Genomic DNA, 20,783 nt, shown 5'->3' with positions numbered 1-20,783 from the left:
TCAATTGTAAGAGTAAGTTAAAAAGTTTGCTTCTGAGCCATGCTGATAAAGGTGACTTTTGGGTGCTGGGGAGCAAACACGATCTTTATTTTTAAAATAATGATATTTCTGTTTTCGGTTTAACTATTTTAGCCTTTGTTTTTCGTTCTGTTTTAACAATTGACTACCTAATGCACTGGAGAAGGTGATGATTTCCAGAGCATATGACAGTGCCAGAGAAGAAAATCCACAGATTTCCCTGGGAATTGCTTTAACAATTTATTAAGTGGCCAATATGCTCCTCAGGCGACCTTACCTGCACCCCACTTCTAAAGTGTACTCCTCTCAGCTAAGTATTTTAAAGCATTTAATAGACAGTTGTTAAGCTGAACAATGTTCCCTGGCAGACAGAAAGTATTTTTATACATAGTTTACAGAGGGGTAGATTGAAGCAAAGGGAAGTTCAGTGATGACTGTGAAGGAGGCCTGGGAATACAAGCCAGGGATGTCAACAGCTCTCAGCATCATCTTTCAGCTTGCTCCACACAGAGAGCTGCTTGCAGGAACCTAAGGACAAAAGAAGGAGAGTCGCTAGGATTTCAACCGCTCATTACCCTGTGCATGGTCTGCTGTGTGAATCATGAGTAATCTCTGACTGAGGATGCTATGGGTGTTCTGATAGGACCCTCTCTGTGCGTAGGAAATTATCGGTCAATAAGGCCAGACTGGGAACCCCGAATCTGGAGGATCTTTGAACCTGAAGATGGTTGGGTTGAAGTTTACACTCTTCAGCTGAGGATCTCTTTTGAGTGGGGTGAATTTATGTCCTTATCCCAAACATTGTCCCTCAGACACACCTTGAAGTGGGGGATGGGGGAGAAAAACGTCCCAGATCAAATCCCTGCCTCCACAGATCCACACTCCAGCAGCTCAGAGAAGCCAAGTACAAACAGAAGTTTGTGCGTTCCTGAAGGCATGTGTCGTGTGTTACCAGTTTGCTATATCCAAGTTATGGAGTAGGTTGCTTGAATTCCAGCCAATTTGTCACACTCAAAATCTTGTTACTGGCAAGGAAATGCATCTTATATGCAAAGGCAAGAAGAATTTATTGTTAGTCTTATTAAAATCTTAATAGTCTAATGAAAGAGTTATTATTAGTGCAGATAATTAGATGATGGAATTATATTCTTGTTTTGTTATTACAATGACAGTAATACTTATAGCCCAAATTATATACAGGTAAAATTGATGTACATAAACTTTCTAGTATCTTCCTCTTTCTCTGTGCTTATATTTATCCTTACACTGCCCCTCTGGGTCTTAAGGCTGAGAGCTTCAGTCTTGGGTTGGGGGCAGGTGTCACAGAAAGTCATTGGTGTCCCAGATCCTCCACCAAGAGGAGTATGATGTTAATGGAGAGAGTTTCTCTTCCTCTTTACTGGGATGAACACAACAATGAGAATTTCTTCCTTCACACCCTAGGATTCACTTGAGGTCATTTTTATGCGCTAGCTAACATACTCTACATCTTGTTCTTTATTCACTGTTTCAAAGTTCCACAGTACATCCAAGTTTACTATTTACGATGTGTTTTACACATGTTGGATACTTGTTCTTTGTTATCCCTAACACTTGTCTTACCCAGCTGCCAAGGTTGCACTTCTCTGATGACCAGCAATTGACCACTGGTGAGCTGTTTATATCCTGGGGCCTCTGGTATCATGCTACACCTGTACTTTCAAGGCCCCTGCAGTCATCCCACACCAGCACTCCTTTATGCTGCATTTTATTCTAAGGTCATAGATAGTCCATTCTACACAGAATGACTACATTCTATTACTGTCTGTTAGTTACAAAAAAATCGTATAACAATAAACATTTCACCACACAATTGTATAAAGCAAAGCAAAAGCTAGAACAAAGTATGTAATAGACTCCTGGTCTTTAGATAACTGTTGTTACCACTGAGCAAAGCTCCAGGCAAGCCTAGGCCTGACAAGTCCTGAGGCTTGCATCGCTAGCTAATCATCAAGTCTGTGACCTGTTACAAGTAGTAGTGACATGTATTTATAAGGCTTTGAGTGCTTTGTGGAACAGGATCAGAGACCTGACTGAGCACTGTCTTTTCTAATGACTGGTTCTGCCAGCAATAATTGTTTTAAAGTGAAACTAATAATAAATGCTCTGCCAAGCAGGTGGCCCTCTCCTCCTGTAGGGGACTTAATATACCACCCTTTCTTGTGCATATTCTCTTCATGTTTGTCCTTGCCTCCCCCAAGGAGGAGACTGCTAGGTACCAGCCTCTGAACTCTGGTGGTGGTGCAATGGAGGGAGACAACCAGGTTAGATAGGGTGGGAAAAATGTCTGAGCTTGTTCAATGCAAAATGAATAGCCCCATTCTAAAAGAGGAAAGTCAAAGTATACAATGAGTATTGATAGGAGAGAGACTGTCCCAGATCTTGGAGAAAGCTGTAAGAGAGAAAGGCCAGAAGGTTGTGTCCCTTAAGGCAGGCAATCTACAGGACACTAGCAGTGGTAGCAGACCTGCCTGGCGGTTACTGGTGGCTAGCAGCACTGGGATGCAACGCCTCCACAGGTAGAGCTGGAAGCCTACACTGAGTTTCATGGCTATGCTCACCCTCCACAAAGGTGGCAGATCATATGGGGAAGGGATGGACAGCAGGTGGCTGGAAACCTGGGGAATGCAAGGCAGTCAATAGGGCAACCCAACTGTGGCTGCACGTGTGGCTGCACGTGCACTGCGAGGAGGTCCAGGAAAGGCTGGGCAGTTTCTTTAAGTCACCTGCAGCCTGCCCAGATGTGGCTGTGTTCATCTGGCCTCCACAGAACTAGGGTGGAAATAAAAGTGATCCTTGAGCATGAGAGGTAGGAAATGCCTGGTCTAGAGAAAACTGCAGCAGCAATGAGAGGCACTGCAGATGCAGGCTTTTTGCTTATGCTGTGGTGATCTACTTATTGGGCACAAATGTGAGAAAGGTAGGAGGCAGACCTTCATTTAGCATAAAAACAGAATGATTCAGACCAGAGGTTCAACTAGCTCAGCGACTTGTCTCAACAATGGTGATATGTGAATGCTTAGGAAAGATACTGGGACAGGGAAAGGGTATGTGATACTTCTCTCTAATACCTCCCCAGGCTCCTGCCTGGAGATTGTCTGAACCAGACATGGTTTCTATTTACTATGGTTTCTATTTAGTCTATATCTTTGGCTTTCGCTTTTGTGAGCTTTGGCAGCTTTGTTAGCTCTTAGCATCCACCACATGTTTTGGCAAGGAGTTCCCCTGGTGCCCAACCAACAGGTACAAAGAACCACCTCCTATTTGCTTTGAACTTGGCTTTCCTGCTAACTTCCTTTGGCATCTAACTCTGGTACTGGAAGAGTCAAGGACCACTCCTTCCCTTTTCAACATGCTGTGCATAATTTTGTGGATCTCTGTATTGTATTTCCCCCTAAATCACCTCTTTTTCAGGCTGAAAAGTTCTAGCTCAGTCATTTTTGCATGGGAATTGTTCCATGCCTGTGATCATCCTTGTTGCTCTTCTCTAAATTTTTCTAAGTATTATTATGTCATTTTAAGTACCATTTAAAAACAATACAGCTGTCTTAAGCATCTGTACTTTGAAAGGACAGAACTAATTAGTTAATGGCCTATCTGTGCAGGGAGAATGTGGGTCTGCTGGGATCCAGTTACATCATGTTATGCCTGGACCCAGCCCATGGCTGAAACAGATTCAAAACTTGCCCTGGTTTCAAGCTCCGTAGAGTCTCAAGGCTGAGCACATTTTTATTCTTCTTCATGTGTTGTTTCAAGCAATCTCCCACTGTCTCATACAACAACCAGTGTGAGTACCCTTGAGAAAATCATGGATCAGTTTTCTAGAACAATTTGTTGACAAGGAGTAAGGCATTAACATTTGAAAATCAACTGATTTTTCATCACTATGTAGATTTATAGTGTTCTGAGACACTGTTAAAAGTATTACCTCCATTCTGCCCTTCTTCAAAGTGAATATATTTCAGTATCATAATGGCTATGTGGTGCCCTTCAGGTTGTCTTATCTGCTTACAAGATTCCTCTGTTTAGAAACAGACTGTAGACAATAATAAAACATTGCAAGAACTTCAGAAAACTGTACAGTCAAGCCCTCATGGAGTGAGGGGTAAATCTAGTAAGCTGTAGCTCAATTTCAGTGCACTTAGACCATATTTGTATTAGTAAGGTGCAACAGAAGCAGATCAGTAGAGTGAAACAGCTGGAGCTGAGTACCCAGTAGCCACACTATATTTCAGAGCATTCATATTGGACTAACCCCAGTCTGGTCTGAGTGGCCTTTAGCACTTGGAAGGCCTTTGGTGTACTGGTCAAACATCTCTTAAAGATGAAACTGAGCTGAAAAAGTGCATGCTCCAAAACCATGCTGTGAACCAAAGCACTGTAAGCAGTAGTTTCAGAAGCATGGTCCAACTGAGCCACTGCTGTAGATGCACCCTGAGCTCTGTAAGCCTGCAGGGAGCAACCAGAAGGTGTGAAGGGTGGTCAGGTGCTCAGGATCCAGGATAGCTGCACGGCAAAGATCTGCCCAGATGTCACAGCCTGAGAAAATATTAGCTATTTTCCTATGTGGATGTAGATGTATCTGTATAAAAGTACTCACACTAGTACTGCTCATTCCTATAGGAGACACGAATAAACTGTATTGCTGTAAGCAACAATCAAAATGTACCTTCAGAAGTAATGGTATGAACTTTTAGCAGTGCCACTATAAGAAAAGGGGAAAAAAATCTCTAGTCTGCCACGAGTCATCTTGTTACTTATCAGCAGGAAAGCCTGTTGCCCCTCTATAGCACGGCACGTCCTGACCCAGTTTGACCATTGAAGGCATCGTTACACTAGTCTAGCTGTGTCCACGCTAGTGATTTGTACCAGGATCCATGTTTTGGGCACTCATGTCCTTCTAACCAAATACAGTATACATCAACAGTGATGTAAACCAGCCCCAAATCCCATTTGCAGCTGTAGAAATCTGCCCTGCTGTTTGCTTAAAATACTGGTAAGTTTGCTGTGTTTGTTGTCCTCTATAAAGCAAACAACTTGAGCTAATTTAGGGACTGTTATAAAGGTGATGTTGCAAAGCCTCTGCTGTCTAAACAGTTTAGTTTATACTAAGACATTTTCATACACTGAGATAAGCTTTGCACAGGGACATTATAAGCCCCAGTGCAACATGCTAGTGAATTATTTTCTGCCTTTCAACTGATCTAAGTAAGGTAGCCACAGCTTTTGCATTATAAAACAATACTTTGTGCTCCAATCAGCTAGGTTTGGAAGAATTTTTAACTAATAAATTCTACTCCCGAAGCTCTCACAACCTCATCAACATTACTGGTGCACAAGAAAAAATGCCTGTGTGTTCAGAGACACTTAGCATGGGGAAAGTGTCATCAAAGTGTCATTGTCTTGCTTCCAACTGTGGTTACAACTGAAGGTGTGAGGTTAGGCAAATGGGAAAAGCTATAATAAAAACCCAGGATTTTCACACTGTGGGGGACAGGAACATAAGAAAGTAAAATAAATATTATGTGTGTGTTATTATTGTCTTTCTAGCAATGCTGTGTTACATCAGGATACTGTTATAAGATATTAGTTTTCTGGGAAAAAGCATTTAGTTTCTCCAACTTTTCCTTAGTCAGACTTCTAAAATTCCACTGAGCTAATGGACCAGATAAAGACACTACATTCATCCTTGCAGTACTTCAGTTCCTTATTAGTACAGAGAAAAAGATATCAGTTTCTCTTCTCTCCATCATGTTTTCTGCAGATGTCTCTATCCCTAAAGTGTTTCTTCAGGATGGCCCTCAGGTCACTCCAATATTAGCCACTTTTTGTGGTGTTCGCCCTGGAGTAAGGCGGACTGTGCATGCTGGCGGGTGTCCTGGGTACTAATGCACCTCCATTTCCTCATAATAGTCAAAATATTATACAGTCCTCCTTAAGGAAGCATGACCTCAATGGTTCAGTGAAGAAGAAAGAGATCCTTCACACTGCCTATTTGTCATAATCAATTCCTGACTGTTACCCTGTATCAGCCCATAATCCTGACCAGATCCCTCCATTACCAGTCAATTTCTAAAGTCCCAACAAAATAGCTTGCATTGTGGGCTAGTCATTAACATGCTTGTCTTTTATATTCTGTGGTTTGGGTGTTACATCCCATAGCACACCGAATGCTGAAAATTCATGCATGTGATTTTAAGTATTAGCTATTGGTTGTGAGAGAACAAATAACAAAAGGGGGGAGAGTGAGGCAGAAGAGATGGTACCAAAAACAACATAGAAACATCAACAGGCAAACTGGTTATGCAGTTTTCTTCCTGACTTCTGTAATTCCTGTCACCAAACTGAATCTTGGTTTCTTTACGCCACCGCTCAAAGACCAAGCATTGGTTGAGTATCTCTGTCCTTGGAGCAGGAAAGGGATTTTATTTAAGGATCATACCTCCCCTTACCTAGCAGGAACATCTCTGCTCTTTCCCTTTGCCTCATTCACTCCCTGCTCCTTTCTCCAAAATGCTATAGGAAGGGCTTTACGAAGATGACAGTATGGCATAGAACTGAGACTGATGAGAAATTCAATCTTTCACTCAAGCCCTCTGGAAATGTCTAGAAAATAATCCATCCTGGCACTTCTTTTATTCTCCTTCGTCAGAGCTGGAATTCCTCTCTAAGGAGAAAGTACTAGGCAGCTGCCAGGACAAAAGCTCTGACAGCAGGGATTTATTGGATTTGGACTTCTGGAGATCAGTGTGAGGATTACCTCCAATGGCTCTAAAGTCACCTGGGTTGCCCAGACTCCTCTACAGAGACATTTTCCTCTCCTGAGAAGGACTGGTTTAGGTTCTTTGCAGTCAGAAGTGAGCTATGCTTTGGGAAGTCCCAAATCAGGCATCCAAGATGACAAGAGTGCAGTATTTGGAACAACTGCAGGAATCCTATTTCACCCTATGCAGAAGAAGCAATTTCTGATCCTCCAAAATCAAATACAAACTTTTTAAGAATGTTTTTCTCTGCCCAAACCAGCTGTTTGAGGGAGGATGATCTCAAGGTGAAAGCTGTTTCATTTTATTTCAGGTTTCTTTCACTTTTTGCAGAACCACTGTCATAAGAATGACATTGTATCAGAGTAGAAAAACTCATGGAAGGGCACTTGCTTTGCTTTCAAGCAGATCAGCTGCAAGCTTTTGGCCAGATGCCATTACTGATAGCTTGAGCACTTCAGCATGTTAGAGCAGCATGAACTTGCTCTATCACATCTTCTGTATTGAACAGTGAATGGTTATTACCAGCCCTATAAGCAAAGACCAGCAAGAGAGAGGCAGCTCCTACTTTTAGAGCAAGTGCAACTTGTACAATTAATGAGAAGCACACACAGCAGCACCTACAGTGTTAGATCTTAGTAGGCAAATCCGGATTTAAAAGAAAATGTGGTATTTTTTGTTCATTGTCTGTGTGAATGCTTCTCCTTGACAACAATCATTTTGCATAGTTTTTCTTCAGCTGCTTTTCATGACTGTAAGCAAGCCTGTGTCTGGAAACTCCTGAAAGGGATTATACTAGTATTTCTGCTTCTGCTTTGTTTTTGCCACTAAATCAAAGCAACTGATCAGAGCCCAGCTTTCTTCCTGATGATCGGATGCTGCTGACAATTTGCTTAGTGGGTTGATTTGCCAAATAAGGTGCTGCCTAATCATATCTTGAACTAGGCCTTATGCAATTATGAAAAGCAGCACTTAATGGGATTTGCAGAAAAAATGAGCTAAGACCTCATAGAAGAAAATTCACTTCCCTACTGTAGTGACATTGTGGGTGTCTGCAAAACTGCCCCAATGGGCCTGATTCTATGAACACATAACAGATGCATAGTTAATATTAGTTTACCAAGCTGATCCATATACTGGCAATATTTCTGGAGGATTTAGTGATACAAAGGGTCATGTATGCAAACACTGTCATGTACACGAATACACTGTATTCCATTGCATTTTTTACAGCCAGGACTTACTTACTTTGTTCCTCAAGACTGTCTTATCTGATGTGAATGGTGTGGGCTGGGAATTCCCAGGTTGGAAACTCACTCCAGACTGAATGTAAGCCAGCAGGGTTCGGCTGTTTGGGAAAACTATACTTTGGTAACCCTCTCTGGAGCAGGAACTTGGGAATTTGCAGAAGTGTGCTTTTTGTGACAAGCATGTGCTCTTTCTCCTGCTGTGTTAGTGTGATTAAACATAGCTGAACTGCAAGCCCTGGGGAAAGTATTCTCCTTGAATGTGCTTATAGCAACATAGAGCAGTGGTGGCTGAGCTTCCCAGCTGGCAAGGCCACACATCTTGCAGTGCCAGGAAAGGGCTGGGTAACTGATGGCCCCCTCCTTTCCACATCACCCAACAACCTCCTGTGCTCTCCATTGCCTCAGAGGTACTTCTTATGAGCTGAGAGCAAAACTGAAGGGCCTTGAAAAAGATGGTATTTGGAAGAGGGTTACTGCTGCTACAGTTTGTTCAGCTTATAGGTCTTCTCTTTTGCACCAAACTTTTACGCCAAACTTCTCTTTTGTGCCAAATCCCAAACTAGAAAAGGGGTACTTAGAAACATATCATGGCCTGAAATGATAGTGCTGGAGGGCAACATGCAGCCCATTCAGCCACAGTCTATAGCTGCAATTTTTCCAAGATTTTAGTAGCTGTGTTCCTGTTCTGTCTGTTCTGTGCACAATTTGCAGTTCTGAGCTGATGGGTCCACACCTGCAAAGAGAGTCTGGGAAATCTGCCCTTCCTGGGAGCTCGCCTTCCCCTGTTCTTGCTGTTTCTATACAGAAGACATTAACTGAGCTGTAAGTCACAAGTGAAGCACTCAGAAACAAGAGTGCGTGGGTGATCTTAAGTCAGTCCCTTTGTAGTTCTCTGTCCTCACCATTGCATACTATTCTATACTAATCACACTATTTCCCCCCTCAAAACAGTCCCTCCATCTGCCAGGATGGACAGCGCTGGGGGCAGGAAGGAGGCTGCGAAGTGAGTGCAGCCCCTGCCTGCTGGATCCCTGTCTCATCTTCTGCAGAACTCGGAGAACATACAGTGAATAAGAGAAGGGATTAGCAGCAGAACAAGATCAGGGTCATAACTGTTAAAGCAGAATGCACCCTCTTTGAGGCTGCATTCCCCTATGACGGGGGCTACTTGCTCTGTGTGGGATGAGTGATTAGGTGTTCATGGCTCTGGATGATTGATTGCAGGCACAGGGCTCTGATTTGCAGAAGCAACATACTCATTTCTGTGAGAGAAGTTAATGAGGGTCACACTTTGAATCCATAAAGCACAACAGGAAGTCTAAACTCCTCTCAAAAATCAGGTGTTAATTGAGCATCCTGGTTTTGGAGATAACTTTTGACTTCTTACCCCTCTGTGCCTCATGGGGTCTATTCAGAAAATACAGTCATGAAGATTTGTGAAGTATTTGGACACTTTCAGGAGGAGTACAATACAAAGCCTGTGAAGAAGGAGTAACTGCCTTCTGAGTAGGGCTTGAATAGATGTCAGGGAGGAAGAGCTGGGCCCACAGACTGAGTAATGAGAGGAAGTACTGATAGTTCCCCTCTTGGAGACTCCTGTCCATTTTGTCCACTAAAAGAGGACAACACTGTGGTTAAAATACTGCGAGATCAGGTAACTAGAAACTGTAGCATAACCAAATACAGATTTCTAAATTAATACTAAATTAAGATTTCCCCAGCCACCTTCATTATGTCATTTCCTAGTTAGTAAGAGCTTTCATACTGCCATCTGAATAATGTTTGTTAATGTTGTTGTGTGTATAACTACCTAGTGCCACACAGCAGAACACAGGCAGGTGTGAGGAAAAGTCTATCTCAGCAGACATATGCGGTCCCCCATGAAACCGCTTGGGAGAACAAATCCTGTATGAATGCTCCATATCAGCCTAAGCAAGGGCTAATAAAACCCATAGGCCATCCACTGATATTGATTTTGCACCCACTACACCATGGCAAAGTGCTCAAGCCAGAAGCCTTTGCTCCCTCTTTGCTGCAAGCCCTTTGGGACCACTGTCCTGGTTATCACATCGCAAGCAGAGCTGTAGGGTCCAGTCCACAAATCCCAAGCTCTCCTGGCTTCTCTTGATTCCAGCACAAGCTGAAGATGTGCAGTCCCTTGCTGGGCCTGGCCTCTGTTTTGGAGGAACGCCACTTGGCAGCCCCAGGAATCTAAAAACAGACTGCTTCCTGCCTGGGATCCTGCCTGAGGTGGGATTGACTCATCTGCTGGTTGGTCCCCTGAAACCTTGGAGGGTGTTTCTGAGCCCTGTTGCCACTAGATGGAGCGAAAGAGTCTTCAGTCCAGGAACGGTCCCTCTCAAACACAGGTAGAATAGCCAGTTGTCACATTACCAATGTTTCATCCTACAACAGCTGTTGATAGACCACAAATAGACAGTCAGCCCAAATGGCCCCAACACTGCAGCCCAGAAGAGGCTGCGAAGCATTATCTTCACCCTGACCTCAAACCTGACATTAACGGCCTCAAAGAGTGATAGCATTTTTACTTTGGACCCTGGCTTACATCAGCTGAGGTGTGGGCACCCATTGCTGCGCTGTTCATGAACCCTGCTGTGCTGTATCAGATTGGTGTAGGGTCAGTAGGACCGTCCTTTAGCTCTCTATCATATAAGCCACAAAATACAGCCTTCCCTGTCTTGCCCTGGCCCTGGGCTTTTGGTACTCTCTCTCCCCTTCCCCCAGCCCTAACTGAGATTCCCTCTCTCCTTCCTTTGTCCTACTGATTCTGAATTTAGGGTGGAAACTTCAGATGTTGTAGTGCCCGCAAAAAGCAAAAGGAGAGGGTGTCATGGAGTGGAAGGACAGAGGGCAGAGGTCCTGGCCAAGGTGCAAGGTATCTTTGGACAGCTTACTAGTGGCAGGATCCCCCTCCCTTTCAGCCCTGAACATCTGTGGCAGCATGCTCTTGGGATAGGCTATCTACAATAGCAGCTGATTCAACTTCCAATGTGATAAACTAGCTAAAACTATGGGCCATTGTGATAACCAACTTCACAAGGACTTCACCACACAATTCTTATAAGTTTTTATTTTATTGATTGATTTATTATAGTCATTGATATTATGTATCCAGACAGTCATGACACGATTTGAACGTTTTTATCTTCCAGTAGGATGTGGGCTTTAAGGCAAATGCCAACCTGGTGAGCTTCCCTAGGGAAAGTCACTAATGACAAGGCAAGTGAACTCACCCAAGGCAAGTGAACTCACCAACTCACCCAAGCTGGATGATCATGCATGAGACAGTCCAGAGATTGCCAGTCCCTCAGGCCCATGGTGAATGCACCAGCTTAGGGTGGGACAAAACATAAATTCAGGGTGCTGGAATTGAAGCCTGAATTTAAAGTTTGCTGTGTCTGGTAAATGTTTCTTCTTCACAAATCTGGCTGTTGCTTCTCTTATTGTCACATATACTGACTACAGGGGATTTCCAAAAAATTACAGGAAAATCAAGGGGATTAATGGGAAGAAAATCAAATAATCTGAACAAGGACCATAGCTTGGTACTGTAGGAAAGAACTGAACCCACTGCTGAAGCCAGAAAATGGAGGGAAAAGTTTTGATGGTAAATCACTCTCTAAGGGAGCTGGTGAGGCCAAACAGATAGAGAGCTGGAAGGTGATTCAGTATAAATTAGCTCTGCAGCTGATTTTTTGGGGGCATCCTTGTTCCAGTCAGTTCTCTATTCTGTACCTCAGTTTCACAGCTGTGAAGAGGTCATAACATTTCCTAGCATGGATCAGTGTTTTTCAGCCTGGAATCAAGGACCTATGCTGAGCCATGGACTTCAGGAAGTGATCCTCAGAACAACCACTGCTGTTTTTTACAAAAACTTTACACCTGCAAGTGAACAAAAGTGGGGCGAAATAACAATACATGAACTTTCAAGTATGGGCTAAGGTTTACTTGTCTGCAAATGAAAAACTGCATATGACAGTCAGAAAGTTTTTTCCCACAGAGTTACATGGGCTGTGGATTTTAAGAAGTTTGAGAAAGACTGAATTATTGTACTAGGTTACTACAGAAGTCTGTATATAATGTAGAGGTAGATAGAGGAGTTAAAATTATCCTGTATGCAACTGCTCCATCAATAAATAGCCCAGCTGGTTGCTCCTGGTGAGGACTCATCTACAGAGTGGTACAAGGCCATTTCTGAAAGATACTGACTAAAAAGTGCTCAGCTCCAGCTGACTTCAGTGGAAGCACGTGGGCCATCTCAGGAAGAGATATGTTTTACATACACACAGAACACACAGAAGAGCAGTGATAATGTGCCAGTTTTTAAATGAATCAATATTAACTAAGTTCTTCAGTTTCTTTGTAAAGACAGGTGAAAGTAATACCAAAAGCAGTTGTTGTGTCAGAGTTGGACTAACTTACATCAGGTCTTGGTTTGACTTTGTGACTAAGAGGTACCAGTCAACTGTAAGAGACACATCTACTTGTAATTAGCCAAGGTTGGATACTTGTATCCTAGCTGTATCTTTGATAAATTTAATTTGATACCAGTGCAAACACTGACCTCAGACACAGCTGTGTCCTCTGACTCAGAAATTTCTCTTGAGAAGTACATCAGTTGAACATTGGTGTGTCACAAGTGTAGTGAAAGAACATCTCCATACTTCAACCAGATCTTCTTTTGTTTCCAAAGATCAAAATTTTTACTCATATGTCAGCCTTTGGAACACTTTTAACCTGCATTTTTGTCCCTCCACACATTCATAAGTCCTGTTAAATGTCTTGCAACTTGTCTGTCCAAATAGTGCTGCACTGAAGACTGGTCCAGGGTAGCCCAGAATGATTTGGAACAACATGCTGATACTTCTTTTTTGGCACTTTAGAATAACATCCAGTAATGTTTTCATGCCTTTCATTCAAAATCAGCCATGTCTATACCTCTGTAAAAGCTTGTTTCATTCTATTCCTTCCAGCCTTGATGGTTTTCTACCGCCTTTGAGTCAGTCAGTTTAGTCAGTATTGATTCTGAAGCATTACTGATTGTTTTTCCTTTAAACTGATCTACTGATTTTGAAATATTAATACATATACAAATTGTTGACGTGAAAATAAATCAACTTTGTGGTAAGGTACATTATATATCCTGTAGCTTGTATGTTAGCCTGGTCCCCTGGAGGTTTGACAGGAAGATTTTTAATGCCTTTGAGCTCTGAGCCTGGCTCTGCTTGACTCACTCAGTAGCCTTGAGTACATTACTGAGTTTCCGAACAATTCAAAAATCAGGCACTGAGGTGCTAGTGTAAGATCACCAGAAGCCCCAGGGTCAGTGCTTCTGGCTCACCGCCTGCCCATTGCCAAGACTGTTTCCCTGCATTCACCTTTGTCTTAAGCACTCTTTCAAGTCATTCTGGTTATATGTTTGGACACCAACTACCACAATGCCCAGGTCTCCAGACACACGTGCACACAAGCACATTCGTCTCCATGCCTCTCAGAAGCACTCAGCTCCCAGATGCTGTTGAGCACTGGCCCTTTATGGTATGTGAAGCTGGTCCCACAAAAACAGGGATGCATACCATTTAAGACAACTTTTGACAGAACAGGTCTTATTTGTTGAGGGCATCAACTTTCTTCACCTACATTATGGAGAGAGAATAACGATCCCTTCATTTCACAGGGGTGCTGAGAAAGCAAATTACAATTTTTTTGTATCTCTTCATGAACTTGTAAAGAGCTATTCAAGTATCTAAGAATTAATCTAATTTAACACATGGCAATAACCAGGCTGAATGCTAGTATAAGCAATACCAGGATCTATCCACTTACAGCAGGATTAAATTTACTCTGTTAACTCTAGTCCATACCGTGGGCTTTCCTGATCGTTCCTTCTCTTTTACTGCAGCGCAATTGTCACAGAAATCCCAGTCCAATCTTTCCATGCAGCCCCAGGGGTACACTTAAATATCCCTTACATGAGAATTATCATCTGGGATGGAGCCCTTTGGGTTCAGTGCTCATTTGCTGAATTCCCTGTGCTGGTGAATATAATATGCAGAATGCTTGCCTGTGTTTTAAAGACTTGCTTACATCTTAAGAATAACTTTTTAAAAAATATTCTCCTTTGCCTTCTCCCCTAAGCCAGACAATTCACTCATGTTCTGAGTTACATATTGCTTTTCCTCATGCTTTCCCAGTAATGGCAATTGTAATTTTCTGAAAAAAAAAACAAAAAACAAAAACCACCTCCTTGCATATTAACCATACCTCTTCTCCTGCAGCTTATTTACTCATCAGGACCACAATTCTCTGCAATATCTTCATTGATTTCTTCTGGAAATGTTAATAAAACTTAGTTCTTTACACATAGTGATCTGTAAATGTAAACTGTCAAGATTTTCAAAAGTGGCTAGTGATTTTTGTGAGTACAAACTGAGACACTGCATGGAGGCTTGCCTTTCCAGAGAGTGTTCTTCTGTCCTCCGGAAAAAAATAGTTTGGCCCTTCTAAAGTGGTTCAGGTTGGATGTCCACAGTGAAGTAACCAAGAAAACGGATGCCTGTTACGAGGTAACCAAGCAACTGCTAGTCACTGGCCTACAGGCCTAAACTTGGTGCCCTGTGTCCAACTCAGCACACAGGAAATACACAGCAGACTTTGCCAAGGAGATGCCCCCAGTCCTCTCCACTCCTGGCATGGTTGCTACTGGAGTCCATGCAAGTCTTTGTGAGGTACCATACCAGCTTTCCCCCCCCTCCACCTCCTCATCCTCCCATACAGAGCCTTTAACACTTAACTTTCAGCTGGTGAACCTGCCAGCAAGGTTCCCAAGCAGATGGTAAGTCTCACACATGACAAAAAATCTCTATTTCTAGCCCCATTTTGCAGAACATCAAGAGCTCTGGAAGAGGCTTGCTCACGGCCACACAACGAAATCAAAGAGCTGCTACTAGCAGCCGGATCTTCTGACCTTCTAAGCACCTTATTTAGGCCTTGAGACCATGGTGGGGACCTGCCTTCTTGCCAAGAGCCCTGCCAATCTTTAAACCACCGTTACCTGGCCACCCTGGGAATGCAGGACTTTGAGCAAGCCAACGGTCATGCTTTAAAAAATGGAGTGGCCACAGGCCATATGAAATGAATTTGCAGGCTGTGTCTGACCTTCAGCCCCCTGTTTCATATCCCTGCAGTAGACCACAAACACAGAACGTAAAGAAATAAAGAAGGAGTGAACAGAGCATACAACTGAGTGTGTGTAGCCTAAAGCAGAGATCTGAGTGCATCTCTTAGATTGTGGCTATTCTTTCATTTTAATTCAGCCTCAGCTCTCTGATACATTGAGAGGGGCTTGCTCGCAGGAGCAGTGCTCTCCTTCCCTCTCGGGAAGGGAAAGATTTGGGCACTGCACAGCCTGGGAGGCTATTCTGTGCGCGAAGTTAAGCAGGTGATGGTCAACTCTCACAGCCAGGCTGGAAACAAGTGCAAGGAGGTCCTCAGTGCAAGGCATCTTGGAGGTCCTCAAAAGAAGGATGAACATCCTCAGCCTCTGTGTGCAGCCTGAGCAAAGTGAGGGAAAGGAAAATGCCAAACCAAAGTTGGGAAACTGTCCTACAGACCAGCTGAGCCATCACTCTTTCCTGCAGGCAACAAGAGCACAATGATACAAGCCTGGAAAGGAGATGAATCCAGAGTTACAGGTGCAGGAGGCAGCCATCGGCTGATGGGAGAGCTGAAACCTGACTTGTTAAAGATCTGCTGAAAGGCAAGTCACACACACTGTTGAATGCTTTGGTCACCACAGGTGGACAGGTCTATTAGCTGACCCCGATACAGTTCTAGCATGGGAACTGTTCCTGTGCATGCAAAGAAACACACCTGCACCACAGTGGCTTTGAAACAGGTGTCTTGTGGGAGTAGATGCTTCACAGATGAGCTTTTCCTGGGCTGTTTTAATAAATCAAGAAAGAAAGCATATTCTGACCAGCAATTCCTTGTTATTATTTCAGCTAACTGCGAACTCTGCTACTATTTTGGCTCAGCCACCTGCTCGCTAAAGCTTAGTTTGTTGCTAAGTGTCAAAATACCCTAAATCAGAACTGGTGCCTCAGCTAGCAACCAAGCAGCAGTAACACTAATGAGTCTGCAACACAATTTACATGCAGGCATCTCTGTGCCTGCTACTATAAGAAGAGCAACTCTAGAGACTAGTAGGTCTGCATGAGCACAGACATAAAAATCTATCACGATTCTGGTCACTTTTTTTTTCCAGAATACATATACAGTGGGATCAGAACATTTTGGGATCATATATCCCTCCTTGAATTACTGAAACTTTGTATTTGTGCTACGTGGGAAGTCCTAATTCAAGTCAGTATTGTTTAGATATATTACAGAGATCATTTTTGAATTTTGTAGACTTTTTTCTGTTTTTGGCTAGAAATGAGTATTTTGGAACAAGACAAAGCAAAGGCACCAGTAATTCTGAAGTGTATGTATATGACTCTAGAACTGTTAGGTCAGCGGGTCAGAATTTGGCTAACAGGGCATTTGGTTTATGGCAGCATGCTACTGTGCTTCCACTCTGTTTGCACTGCTTGGCCCTGGGAATGCTCTAGTCAACAAGGGTTCATTGTGAAGTTCATTAACATTTCTGGGAAAATGCTCCTGCATGCTAGGGGATGGGGCTCCAAACATCCGAATATTCGTCAGCAGTAGCTCACAGACTGGAAAATATTAACTCACAGTAATGCAGAACATGAGCCTGATGCTCCAGAAGGCAGTTTGAAGACTGGGATGACTGGGGGGGGTTGTTACATAGATTAGCTCTGGAGGGCCAGCACCGCTGAGTGTTGAGCAGTGAGACCAGTAGGGTGCATGGGACATCTGCAGACTCTCAACCTGGGGTTCCTTTCACCTGCAGCACTTGATAATGCACACAGGAAACAGCAGAGTTCAGGTTTGACCTTCACTATCTAAAATCACAGAGGGATAACTGGAAAAAAAAAAGGGATAATAATTCCTTTCCCTTTCTTTTCCTTTTTAAACCAACAGGCTTAGCCCAGCAGGCTGCCAAACAGTACAGGCCTGCTTTTCCTCTTCTCTCTCCACCTCAGCGGGAGCCATCAATACCTCAAACTGTGCAGTAGTGGGAGCCCTGTCTGGCAAATCCGCTGCTCAGCAGATTGGAAGTTTCAGGCTCTCACAACCAGTGGGCCTGATTCAGAGAGGCTGGCAGAGTTGCCAGGGACCAATTGGATCGGGGCAAAAGGGGCAGAAGTTCTCAATCTATGAATGATGAATCAGAGCAAGAGGAGAGTAATCTGTAGCACCCAGAATCAGCTTGCTGGTACTCTACCAGAGGGAAGGCTACATCACATAAGGGTACCTGATACTCTGATTGTAAAACATCTCCTGGTCCTGACTAAGCAAGGCATGAAAGCACTTGCTGATCTCTAGATGTGGAAGCAGTCATGTGCATGCCAACAGAGTGAAGCATGCTCACCATGCTAGGCATATATTTAAGAAACAAGGCCTCCTAGGGGGAAAATTTGACATCGCCATTAATGACACTGCTATGTGCCTGAATGAATTAAAAAAAAAAAATCCCTTGGGGTGAAAAAAGCAGTTTTGAGAAATGGAAACAGTGGGAGTTTTGTCTGAGAATGGTTTTTGTGGAGGTGCTGCAAGTCTGAGATTATTTCCCATGAGGAAACCAATACAAGTACAACACATTGTTTAAATCCATTACTGGTGGTGGGATTAAGCCACACATCAGTACTGCACTTACCTTCTGTGGAATGGAAGGAGGCAATGCATAGTCAGGCAAATTAAAGTCTGGGTCCAGTATGCCTTGAAGTTCCAGCAGGTTAAAGAAGTGCTCTATTAAAAAAAAAAAATCCATTTAATAAAGCTGTGAAGGAGGAAAACAAGGAAGGAGGAGAGAAATCTAGGATCACTCTCCTACGAAGGCCTTTCGCTTGCATAGGGAGCCCAGAAGTTTTACCTTCCCCAAGCAATAATGATCACCATAAGGAGATACTCCAGGAGAAAACCTGTTCCCTCAATAATACCAGGATTTCCTGTTCTCTGTTGCCAATGAGTGCCTGAAAATTCAGTGTATAAATCCCACCACCAGAGAATGGGGCAAGAAGATGGAGATCCTATTCCTCATCCCTCTTTAAAACTGGATGCCATGCCCTGCAGAAACACAGATGAGTACATTTTTGGCATGGTGCTCAGGAAGACAGCTTCAGATATACCCACCAGAGAAATAAATAATATTAATTATGCCAGCTCTCTTTTACATAAAAGGCCTTACTGTAAGGACAGGAAGCTAAATAAAATAAATCCCCTTTACATCTGCTACCTTCTCTCTCCCACACCACGTGATGTATCGTACAATGGTATTTAAAATAGCTATAATTGGATATAGCGTAACTTGAAAAAGTCCTGAAAGAGCATAATTACAATAATCAATGCAATAATGTGGGATGAGACCTTGTATTAAAACTAGACCTGCACTTTGTTTCAAAGGATCCTCTCTCTAAACCAGAGCCCTGAACACCAGACTGTTTCTATTCATGGGGCTATGGCTGATAAGCAGATGAAACAGCAGTTCTTCCTGTCACAGCTCCATTTCAGATATTAAAGTCCTGGCTGTGTGTCAGGCTCAGTGTAATGGACCCACACGCAGCCTCATGGATTCTCATGATGACCAGAGCTAGAGAAAGTGTACTGACTTCCTGAACAGAGCATTGTTCATTCATAACAGATAAAATCAACTATACTACCCGCATCCATTGGACAGAGTTTGTAACACCAGGCAGAAAAGCAACTGCCTAAATTTTCATTAAATGAGATGATGGTCCATGAGACATGAATGGGAAGAGAATCAGAAATGCACTTGTGATGATGAGTCATGGGTTTAAAGGGATGCTGCCAGGTAAGTATTTCTTTTCAGTCCTCCTCACTGTATTAGCAGCACAACAACTGGTCTTGTTACACCTGTGAAAATCTGCAGGGCTGGCTCTACCACTGGCGAATGTCAGCCTAGCACCACCAAAGCCATCGCTCCCTGTTTCACTGTTTTAAACTGATGGGTGAGCCTGGCTGTTGCTGTCCCTCAGGATCCAATCTGGCATTGTTGGTCAGCCTTAGAGAGTCACCAGTCTTTTGCCCAGAACAGTTTTCAGGCTCTGCAGCATGAGGGAGGTGAGACATTCCCAAGCACAAAGCCTAACTGGTCATACCAGGATTAAAACGTAATAAAATGGATACTTCACCACTATCTGAGGTGGCAGTGCTCAGCCGTTCTGGCTTGGCCCACCCTAAAGCTTCTTCCAGGGGCTGCCAAGGGTAGCCCTTCCACCAGCTACCTGAAGACTGGATGACGTATAGGCATGTTGGTTTACAGAGGGTCTGTTTGAAGGAGAGACTTGCACACTGAAGCATGGGGTGGCCCTGCAAGCACTCCTCCCATGACATGAACTTGGAGCAAAGTGGGGAAGGTTTGAACAAAGGTTTAAGAGAGCATATTACATGAAAAGCTAGCTAGCTTCTGTATAATGATGTGTACAGAAAGTCATGCACTCACCTAATCAGCTACCCACCGATGACAATGGCAATGTGACTCAGCTTTCTCCTCATCTTTATGTTGGAGTATCTGCATGAGGCAGACCAGACAAACATTTAGAAGTGTTGGCTGGACAGAGGCACCTTGGACAACCCTGTCAGCCAACATTACGAGCTTTTTAAAGGCAAGGAAACATGTGACCCCTTACTGTTGGCAGAATGAGAGTACTGACAAGAAAGTTATCAGCTAACATTTCTTCTGTGGCTTACAACTTCCAGAGAGAACTCCCTTCTCTGGAAAGTACAGAGATCTTCAGCAATGTCCCACCCCCTCCCTTAAAGCAGTGTCCATGCGGGCATTGATAACAAACAAGCTAATTCATGGGAAAGGAATTTGTCACACCCTTTGCATGAGTTCCAGCATGTTCTGCAAAACATTGAGCACAGCTATGAGAACATCTGGTTCAACAAGAGAGCCATGGATACACAGAAAAATATCTGCTGTGTACTAGGCACCACCAATGCTGTGTAGTATAATGGCCTATTTTCTGAGCATTGTTGGACCATGGCAAGATCAAGGGACTCTGAGGCACTCTGACTATACAACAGTCAGTCTGTGTTGGACAGGAGTACATGACATTTACAATGGTGCTACTTGAGTTCAGCCGTGAAGACTTTGCTACAGTCTGTACCTGCTTCCAGATGATGTGGAGAAGGAGGAAGAAGGTAGAAAAAGTACGTTAACCAGGGCTGCTGTGTGGGCTTCCAAATTTGGGAGGTACGTGAGGCAAGCATTTATTGTGTGTTATACTGGTGCTGGACTAGTCCATCCCCTCACCCCATTCATCATTGACCAGGCCAAAAGCTCAGTTGTGACCTGACTATATTGACTTGAGGTAGAAGGTCAGAATAACATTTGAATGTTTTTTAATGACTTCCGGCAGATTCTATCTCTTCTGGTATGGGCCTTTACGTCAGGGAAACCCATCCACATCATGGCAAATTGGGGAGCTTTCTGGAAGTGCCGAAGTGCAGGGCAGGGGGTCTCTTTGGCAAGTGTATCACATGATGTGCTGTATGGATGCCCTTGGGACAGGTTTCTTATGCACCTGCAGTGAGGGTGAAG

General features: G+C 43.5%; 1 long non-coding RNA gene across 1 annotated transcript; it reads right to left on the bottom strand.

Annotated features, from left to right (window-relative positions):
- Window positions 1-294: 294 nt before the first annotated feature.
- LOC106482583 (uncharacterized) lies at window positions 295-19,792 on the bottom strand. The gene is made up of 3 exons (XR_001292188.1): window positions 19,680-19,792; window positions 17,874-17,965; window positions 295-546 (listed from the first exon to the last, which is right to left on the bottom strand). It is a non-coding gene; the product is annotated as an uncharacterized lncRNA (long non-coding RNA).
- Between the last annotated feature and the right edge of the window lie 991 nt (window positions 19,793-20,783).

Source organism: Apteryx mantelli, chromosome 2 (genome assembly GCF_036417845.1).
Source record: "Apteryx mantelli isolate bAptMan1 chromosome 2, bAptMan1.hap1, whole genome shotgun sequence".
Classification (NCBI taxonomy): Eukaryota; Metazoa; Chordata; class Aves; order Apterygiformes; family Apterygidae; genus Apteryx; species Apteryx mantelli.
Note: the sequence above shows the minus strand (reverse complement) of the source record. Positions and strands in the feature narration are given on the sequence as shown.